Genomic DNA, 9,156 nt, shown 5'->3' with positions numbered 1-9,156 from the left:
GATGGGGAACAGTTTAGAGCCGGAGGGAGACGGTGGGAGGAGAAATGGCGAGAGGAAGAGTAGAGGAGTGGGAGGGAGGAGGATGATGGAGGGAGGCCTGAGGGAAAAAAATTAAGAAGGGAGTTTGAGGGAGAAGAAGCTGTAAATAGTCATATTTTGGGGAGAGAAAAGTTGGAAAGATGAGAAAGACAAAAGCTGAGGAGAGGAGAACGAGGACAAATGGGTATAAAAAGGAAGAGAAAGAAAATGAAAGGTAAGGATGGAATACAAAGTTTCAGGCCAGAAAAGAAACACCAAGAAAGATAAATGCAGATATTATAGAGAGACGTTTGGGTGAGAGCGTAAGCAAAGAGGGAGGAGTGATGGTATGATGGCGGGATGGAGAGGCGGTTAGAGAAATGGAGGGGGAGAGATGGGTGTGGCCTTGGTGATGAATACAGATTTGAGTCTGTCTGGTGTCATCCCCTCTCCCTTTATTTACCTCTATGGTTCCAGTTTTATTGCAATGATTTTTATGAACGTCACTCAAATGCAAAGCTTAATTTACTTTAAGTCTTGCTGCAGATTAATATGTCAGACTGAGTGTGATTGGTGGATGTTTTATGATTTCTGGTGGCTCTTTGGAGGCAAGTTATGAAGATGAATCAGTGGTGGAAAATCCTATATATTTCTGAAATACAGTTTTGAAGTAGTTGTATTTTACTTGAATATTTCCATTTAAAAACATTTAATATTTATATTCCACAAGCTGACAGAGGAAATTATTCATTCTACTGCTTTGTTATTATTAAAATTATATATTTTATATATTAAGTTACTAGATAGTGCATACAATACCAATATGAAAACTTCACAATTTAACTGATAAATTAATACATCAATAACAATAATAATCCAATAATATAATTTTTTTTTTTTTTTTAATTATTTTTACTTTTAAAAATAACTATTTTGATTCTTTGGTATATACAACAGATAACACTCTCTCTATAATGATACAAATCTTAATTAAGGACTTTTTCAAGTAAGGAACTATTTTATTTTATCACTTTACAACTTTTACTTTCCTTCATTCATTTAACCTTGATCAGTTCCTTTTGTGTGGGCGCCCTGTGTACACAGGACAATAAAAGCAAAATCCAACTGTTGGACAGATGTAAGAATTATTAGACTGCAAATGGAAGATAAGGATAAAACTGAGAAAAAAAATCTGAAACACAACAGTTTGGGATCAAAACCAAGTTAACCTTAAAAACCTTTGCCAACCACTGCAGGCAGAAGAAAAGTCGAAGGTGGACTAAAAGGAAAACATCTGAATTCTGCTGTGACTGTGAGTCAGACAATGAGAGAAAGAAGTACAATTGGTTTAATCTCAATATTAAAACAAGCAGCAGTTTATCTATTTAGTATTTTATTGTTGATGTCAGTTGTTCAGCAAACACCAAGTGAGGCTTTAATTTTGTCTGCTCTTGACTTTAAGAGTTTGCAGGAGGTTTTGTTTTCCACAGAAAAAGTTCTTTAGTTAAAACTACAGTTACAATTAAACACAGGCTGTGTTTATGCAGCTCTTTTTGTCTTTTGTACCAATACATTATATTCAAGAGGTTAAAAATAATAAATTCCAAATAACGACCAGATGCCAACTTTACTCTGAAACTTATAATATTTAATCAAATATTTTCTATATAATATCTTGTAGCTTTTACTGTAAAAGAAAAAAAAAGAATTGAGATGTAAATTTGGAACTATTGCCATTTAGACAGAAATGAAGATATATGATTGGACTTTAAGCCAGTATCTAGGAGAAATGAGAGTGTGTTTAGAGCAATCAGGTAATTGTTGTCAAATGATGTCCGGCACTGATGAGGACAAATTGTGTCTGAGGGTTTTTTTTTTTTTTTTGGAAGAGAAAATAAGCAGCAATCAAGATGAGGTGACAAAATGATTTAAGTGAGAGAAGCTGATAAAATAATTCTTGTAATAAGGAAATGTATGCTAATTTATGCTGTTCATCACCTTCAAAAATAATTCCCGTCCACACGGACAGACAGAGGCCTCTATCAGTATCAGCCAGGCCAGAGTCTGCTGACTCTGTGTGTGTGTGTGTGTGTGAATGCATGTATCTGTACGAAGCTCAGAGTGTGTTCAGTGTTCAGCTGCAGACAGTGCCACTGTGTGCCCACCATGACCAGACACCCTGCTTCCTCTCCTGTTATGACCCGGAGACGGTGATCGAGCGTCTGTGCCACTTTGTGCCGGGTTCGGCAGACGGCTTCCCCTCTGACATCATCACTGTGAGATGGTGATGTAGCTGCCGTAACAGGAGACGGGGCAAAAGCCAATGATGGAGGACACTGACAGTGTGTCTGGTGTGTCTGGTATTTTTGTTGTGCTTACAGAGGCTGAAGTGTTTTTTTTTCCTTCCAGACTTTGAGTTCAGTCTGGCATAAGCAGAGGAATTAAAGGAGGTATCTATAAAAAATCCTTTTCAGCTTGTGTTTGACCATATAGGAAATACCAACAAACTAATGTTAGAAGCCATCGATTATTTCTTTGGTCCAACAATACTGAACAAAGCTGAATGAAACATTGTTGGAGGAGCAAAGATACTGTGCAGATTTTACAGCTCTAAACATTCAAGCACATTTCCAAAATTATTATTCCTCATTGCACGTCTTCTTTTTTTAAATATTCAAAATGGTAATAATTAGAATTTTTGCATTTCATTTCTTTCATTTGCATAGTATCTAATTTAGTTTTTATTCAACTTCCAAGTTTGAATTTCTTCCCCCGCAGTGTGAGGATGTAGAGCTGAGCAGAGGGAACTTGTTGAAGAAATGTGGCAGAGCAACAGGTGGCAGAGTACAGAGTTAGAGCGACACCTACAGAGCTCAGGGAGGAAAAACAGTGAGCTTCAGCCCGGGAACACACACATTCAGCCTTTAACAGTCTTTACATGTCAGACTCTTGTTTGTACTTTTACAGAGAATCACCTACATTTACTCAGACACCAAATTAAGCCCTTTGGACGTCTATGTATTTTTAAACATATTAGAAACTGGGTATCGTGGTGTTTACAGTAGCTGAGGCTGATTTGTATTGCTTGACCCAAGATGTTTTTTTTCCTTTTAGAATAAAAGACTGTGTGTGTTTCACAGGTCACTAACAAACAAGAATATAAATCTCTGATTGATCAGAGTGATCAGGAATGTAGTAATCAGGTGGATTTCTGATCTAGTTTAACTGTGGTATTTAACTTTATTGTATTTTTTTTATTTTCTATGTTATGTCCATCCATCTAACTCAAAGATATCAGGGAGGACTATTCTTTTTTTTAAATCAAAGTTGATATGAAAGCTGAGTTTGAATAAAGCAGTACTTTGATACTGTACCTCAGCTGAGGAATTTCTACTATGTTTTTTTTTTTTCTAATTCAGCAGGGACTTATCGTGAAGCAGCCATATGACATTTTTTCCTAAATTAAATACAGTCTCAAAATATTTAATTACTCAATTCCAAATTCAAAAAGGTCAATGTCAGGCAAAGGTTTGCAAATATGAAAAAACACAAAGAATCCATAAAAATTCATTCACACACACAGAAACTATCTAAAAATCCAAAATATGATTGTATGAAGGTTAGAAGAAAAAAAAGCTTCAGGACACGAGGTTCACGGCAGTGACCGACCTGTTTGTGCTGCCACAAGCTGCTTTGCCAAAAACATTAATAAAGGTCTGTTTTATACTATGAGAGAATATTTGATCAAAGAATAGTAAACAAGACTGAGAATCTCAGCAGGCATTCATCACCAGTAAAAAAACACACAATATCTTCAACAAAAAATATCAAGGTTCAATACCCTGTAATAAAAAGTGGAGATAATAGACATTTTCTTTTTACAAAACTTGCTCCTTTAGTGGGTGATCTGAATACAAAATTGATAGTTTCATGGAAATTAAATAGAAAATACAAATCACAGTAAATATACATTTAATCTAGGTAGAGAATATAAAAATTAATTAGACAAACTGTAACAGAAATCCACCCATTTGCTTCTATTTGCGTGATTTTAGGTGTTTATGCTCCATGTTCAGTGCTGGAGCTGCACATGCTGAACCTGTGATGTTTTCATCATCATCAATAGCAACAGTAGCCTGTGAGCATTTGTGAATATGTTCCCTCCATCCAGTGTGGTCGGTGTGTGAATTTGCTGCCTGTGTTTGTGTGTGACTGTGTGTCTGCTAAAACTAATCACAGGAGAATATTGTCATTTACTCGCTCTAATAGACTCGGTCATCATCCCCTGGTCTAAACTAATGCAGAGACAAATCCCCCGCAGGGAATTGACTCACTGGCTCTGCTATTCTCAGCGATGACACAGTCGGATCCAACTGGACTTATTCATTTACACCTGCAGCCTCAAATATTCATGTGTGTCTTTTACTACAGCAGTGTAGTAGTGGTTCATAAAATACAGTAACATGAATGCACTTTAAAGCTGCTACATGGTGATATAATATCAAGTGGTAAACGTGGCCCACATATTAAATATCCCATTAAGTGCTTATAAAAACTCCTGCTGGCTCCTAACAGGTGGTTAAAGGATAGTTTGGGTTCATGGAAAATGATATCCTTCTGTTCTGAGGCAAACACACTCATAAAAAAGTGCTGGCGTTTGTTTGGACAAAGCGTAATGACTCGGACACGGCTTTTATGATAGAGCAGGGAGAAAGTGTGAGAGAGAAAAAGGAGAGTCTCACATTAAAGTGGATGGAGCCGGCGGCGGCAGTGGCAGTGGCGGTGGCGGCGGCCCTGTTTGTTTGTGTTTCCAGCGTACAGTAGAGTCACCAGGAGGCCAGCAGTGTCTGCGAGGCTCCTCTGTCACAACGCATTCCCGTCTCCCTCCTCCAAAACACACTACATCCTCCCCGCCCCTCCGCTCTCTCCCTCTCTCTCTCTCTTGCTGTTTTCAGCTTCCTCCTCTCTGAAATTCCCAGAAATCCAATCTGTCTGCCACCGTTTGGCTAAAAAACACCCTCCTCTTATCACCCATCTGTCTTTCATTCCCTGCCTCCTTTCCTCTGCTCTCCTGCCCGAGGCCTTGTCTTCTTGTAAAGTTCATGGCACTGCTGACCTCTTGTTGACCCCCAGTTTGACCTTTGCAGGTTAGCGTCTCTGTCAGCTGCAGCTGTGGTGCTGCTAAAAGCCTGGATAATCCAATCACACAGTCATTAGTGCTGAGTAGGCCAGAGCCGGAGCAGGTGAGTGTGTGTGTTTGTGTCGCTCCCTCTCTCTCTCTCTCTCTCTCTCACTCCTCTCTCTCTCACTCACTCTTGCAGTCTTTCTCTTTTACTCAGATTTTGCTTCATTTCACACACAAACACTGTAGATTTACCCAGCACATAGTCATAACTTTCCCCTCTTTGTCTTGTGCTCAAAAACACATCAGATCAGTGGCGTTAAAACCCAACGATCTGTCACCTCGGTGCAATTCTGCTCCGAGTATTAAACAGCCAGATGCTGCTGTGGTGTCACATCCCGAAACAGCCCCGCATCCCCTCTTTCAGCTTCATTAAACCTCTGCTTTAAAAACGTAGTCGTCCACCGACAGCATATGTCGATGCAGATGAGGGAGGGGTTGCCAGGATTGAGGTTTTCAGGAAGAAAGGCATGCGTGGCGTCCGAGCCAGTCACGGCTGAGATGTGAAGGAGGCAAAGACCAAAAAAAATGAACCAGTTGTTGCAGGCATGGTTTGGAAGAAAAAAGAAAAAAAAACTTTACTCTTAAAGGCTGTTAAGTGCAATTAAAAGTAAAAGAGGAGAAATACTTTTAGTAAGATGGTGTCAAACACCTTTAAATTGAATCCTTAATGTTGTTTCATGCTCTCCTGTGCGTCTGTTACCATGGCGATGTCTCCCATTTAATCTCAATGAAACCTGCCTGATTAATTACAGCTAAAAACAATAATGGTTTTAGCCCCAGTGCTATACTGTTAACCCTTTTAACACCGTATTGTTACATTTCTAGCATCAACACTGCAACTTTTTATTCCTAAAATCCTCTTTATATTTGACTAAATGCCTATATTTGACTCCTAATGTCATATCTGTACTGATACTGTTAAACATGTTCCATGCCTCTTCAAGTACATTCACGAAATTAACAGCAGGCATCAAAATGTTAGGCTGTGTGTCTGAAGTGCAACACACACTGGCAGGTATTTTAAGGAGGCAACAAAGCCAATTTAACAAATTGAAAAATATCTTGAAAAAATGCTTCTGCTCTCTCTGAAATAACATCTTGGATTCCTAACAGTAAAACACACAGTTTAAACAAAGACACACAGCTGTCACGTTCTCTCTCTTTATAATTAATAATATAACTCCTGTCCTTTCATTACAGACTCGTGCCTTCATTCAACCTTGAGGAATTTTATTTCAAATTCTAGTTGAGATCTCAAAGTTTCCAAACATACCAAACATGTCAGGATAAAATTTGGAAAAATGTGTATTTAATGCTTCACAGAACACATCTGAAATATTTTAATTTGATTGGTTAAAAACAGTTTTGTAGGAGTTTTGGGTTTGTAAATGTCATTTGGTGAGGCCATGTGTTTGTGTCATCACGAGGATAAATGTTTAACCGTTAGTTAGAGGAAATGCTTGAACATCTTTATCTTCTTTACTTTGTTGTCAAATTATCACAAACATGAATGTTTCTATAGTGTGTGTGAAACAGTGTGGGGAGCTAACTCTTATGTATTGTGGTGTGACACAGCTAAACATTATTCAAAAATGCGTACCAACATATCACGATATATTATAGTAATTTTTTATATGCGTTGTGGTGACAGTGTAACGTCAGGATGGCCGAGCGGTCTAAGGCGCTGCGTTCAGGTCGCAGTCTCCCCTGGAGGCGTGGGTTCGAATCCCACTTCTGACAGAAACCTTTTGAGAAGTTCAGCGTTATCACTCTTCCTTAAAACTAAATCTGAGTCACCTTATCACATGCCTGACACATCCGGTGTCTCACCAGTGTTGTCCTGCCGCTAACTTCCGCTTTTCAGTAAAACCGAGAGCTGTTGTTTTCTTGTCATCAGACTTTTACTTTGGAGACACGCGTTTAACCTTTGACTGCCCTCAGCGATAGCGCAACAGTTGCAGCTTAAAATAGACTTTCCCCCTGATCAGTCATGCCTTCTGCTGCTGCAGCACATGTAGCCTGTGGCTGTGAAACACAACAACGAGCAAATCTGATTAATTCTACTGTAAAAAATCTCAGTGACTGTGTTTTATTAATCCAGCACAGCACAGATACTGAGCTTTTAATATAAAACACCAAGACACTAAATAAATTAATGTATGAATGAATGAATAAATAAAATACATTTTTAAAGTTTTAAAGTTTATATCAACAAATATTTACATTTATTACAGTGATAAAAATAACATCTTTAATTTTAATTTTTGAAAAAAAATTTTTGTTCATTTGTCTGTAAATTTTATTTGACCAACATGAAGATCTAAACCATTTATCAGATATTTTTATTTTCAGTTCCATTGTCAGGAGTAAAATTCTGGTGGGGAAATGCTCAGTCTGTTATTTATTTATTTATTATTTAGCTTTAAAACGATCATCTTTAAATTGAAAAAACATCTTAAGTTCAAAAAACATACTGCAATCAGCACATATGATCTCCACCAAGTAATAGCTTGGTAACTATAGGCTACTGTGTATAAACGTTACAGTTTATAAATGGTTTATAACACACTATGATGTTGTTGTGAACAGATATAATGACATTTTCAAGTGTTTCTTAATGTACTTTATAATGTTAGTAGTTATAACCTCTCCAATGTTAACACATTAATAAATACTTTGTCTATTACTTTTTAGAGTTATAAGAGTTATATGTTCATGCACTGCTTATGAATGCCAGTAGGTTGAATAATGATTGTAAGATATTATTGTGATGATATTAATTAGACAAAAGATCTGTCAAAAGAAGTCAGCAGAGAGTACTTATTACAAAAGTACAATAATTTTTTTAAATCAATTTTTTGTAGCAAATCTGTCCTGCATGTTGTAAAACCACTGTTTTAAGTGAAATGCTTCACTCCAAATGAGACAAAAGCACAGATATAAATGCCAAAGGCTTTCTGAAACCCAAAGCCAGCCTTGTTTAGTCTGTGTATTGTTTCAAAAATAAAAGCTGCTTCCTTTCTAATCTGTCTCTATTTAACCAGAATTTAAAGACGCAGTTTTAATGAGCACAGAGTTTTTCTGACAATGTCGCCCGCTGCAAGAAACACCAGACAACGGCTAATGTTAAGTGACAATTTCACCTTTATTAACATGGTGAAGAATCATTAGTAAAGGTCAGGGTGACAGGCTGGAGGAGGTTGTGGTGTTCAGGTGGTGCCTGTAAAGAGAGCAACACACTGAGAGAGAAAAGACTCATTTTAATCACAAGGACGTCACCACCATGACTCACAGCAGCTTTTTGTCGTTCAGCTGTACAGGCCATCCGCTTGTGTATTGAGGGCCGTTTAAAAGCAGAAAAATTTCAATGAAGTTTTTTGATTATTTCAGAATACCTGTTTTTGACAGGAATCATTAGACGTGTTTGTGTTGCAAATAAAGAAATCTTGCAGCCAATGTCTTCTGGAATTTAAAAAAACAGTTATCCAAGGCTGCCATTAATGATTTATGAATTTTATAACTCACTGAATGCACCCTGTGGACATTTTTGTAATGTTTGTGGACACTGGAATAATCTGTGTGAAATTATTCCACAAGACAAAACCTAGGAGCATTGTTAGACTTTGTTTTCAGCCACGAGGAGTATTTGAAGGCAATTCAAAGATTCTGGGAAGAGTTTGGCAACAATCAATATTTTTCTTGTTGTTGGGAGTTCCTATGAAAACACCAAAACCAACAAAAAATTGATCCCACAAGTATTGTCTGTATAACCAAAACCTAATTTAAAAATGCTGTAGTAACTACAGCATTGTTAAGCTGCTATATTGTTAGGTTAACACACTTACAGCACTTGGTTAAGATTAGGGAAAGATCATGGTCTGGTTTGATACAGAAAATGTTCACAATGCATTAAACATGACTTTCTGAATAACATTTAACTGAAATCGATCTTT

The 9,156-nt window shown here is 37.4% G+C and overlaps 1 non-coding gene across 1 annotated transcript; it reads left to right on the top strand.

Annotated features, from left to right (window-relative positions):
- Positions 1 to 6,860: 6,860 nt before the first annotated feature.
- On the top strand, positions 6,861 to 6,943 carry trnal-cag (transfer RNA leucine (anticodon CAG)). The gene has a single exon. It is a non-coding gene; the product is annotated as a tRNA-Leu (tRNA).
- The last annotated feature ends 2,213 nt before the right edge of the window (positions 6,944 to 9,156 follow it).

The sequence above is a fragment of the Lates calcarifer genome, linkage group LG14 (assembly GCF_001640805.2).
Source record: "Lates calcarifer isolate ASB-BC8 linkage group LG14, TLL_Latcal_v3, whole genome shotgun sequence".
NCBI classification, from domain to species: domain Eukaryota; kingdom Metazoa; phylum Chordata; class Actinopteri; family Centropomidae; genus Lates; species Lates calcarifer.
This window is presented reverse-complemented; position numbering and strand designations above follow the sequence as displayed.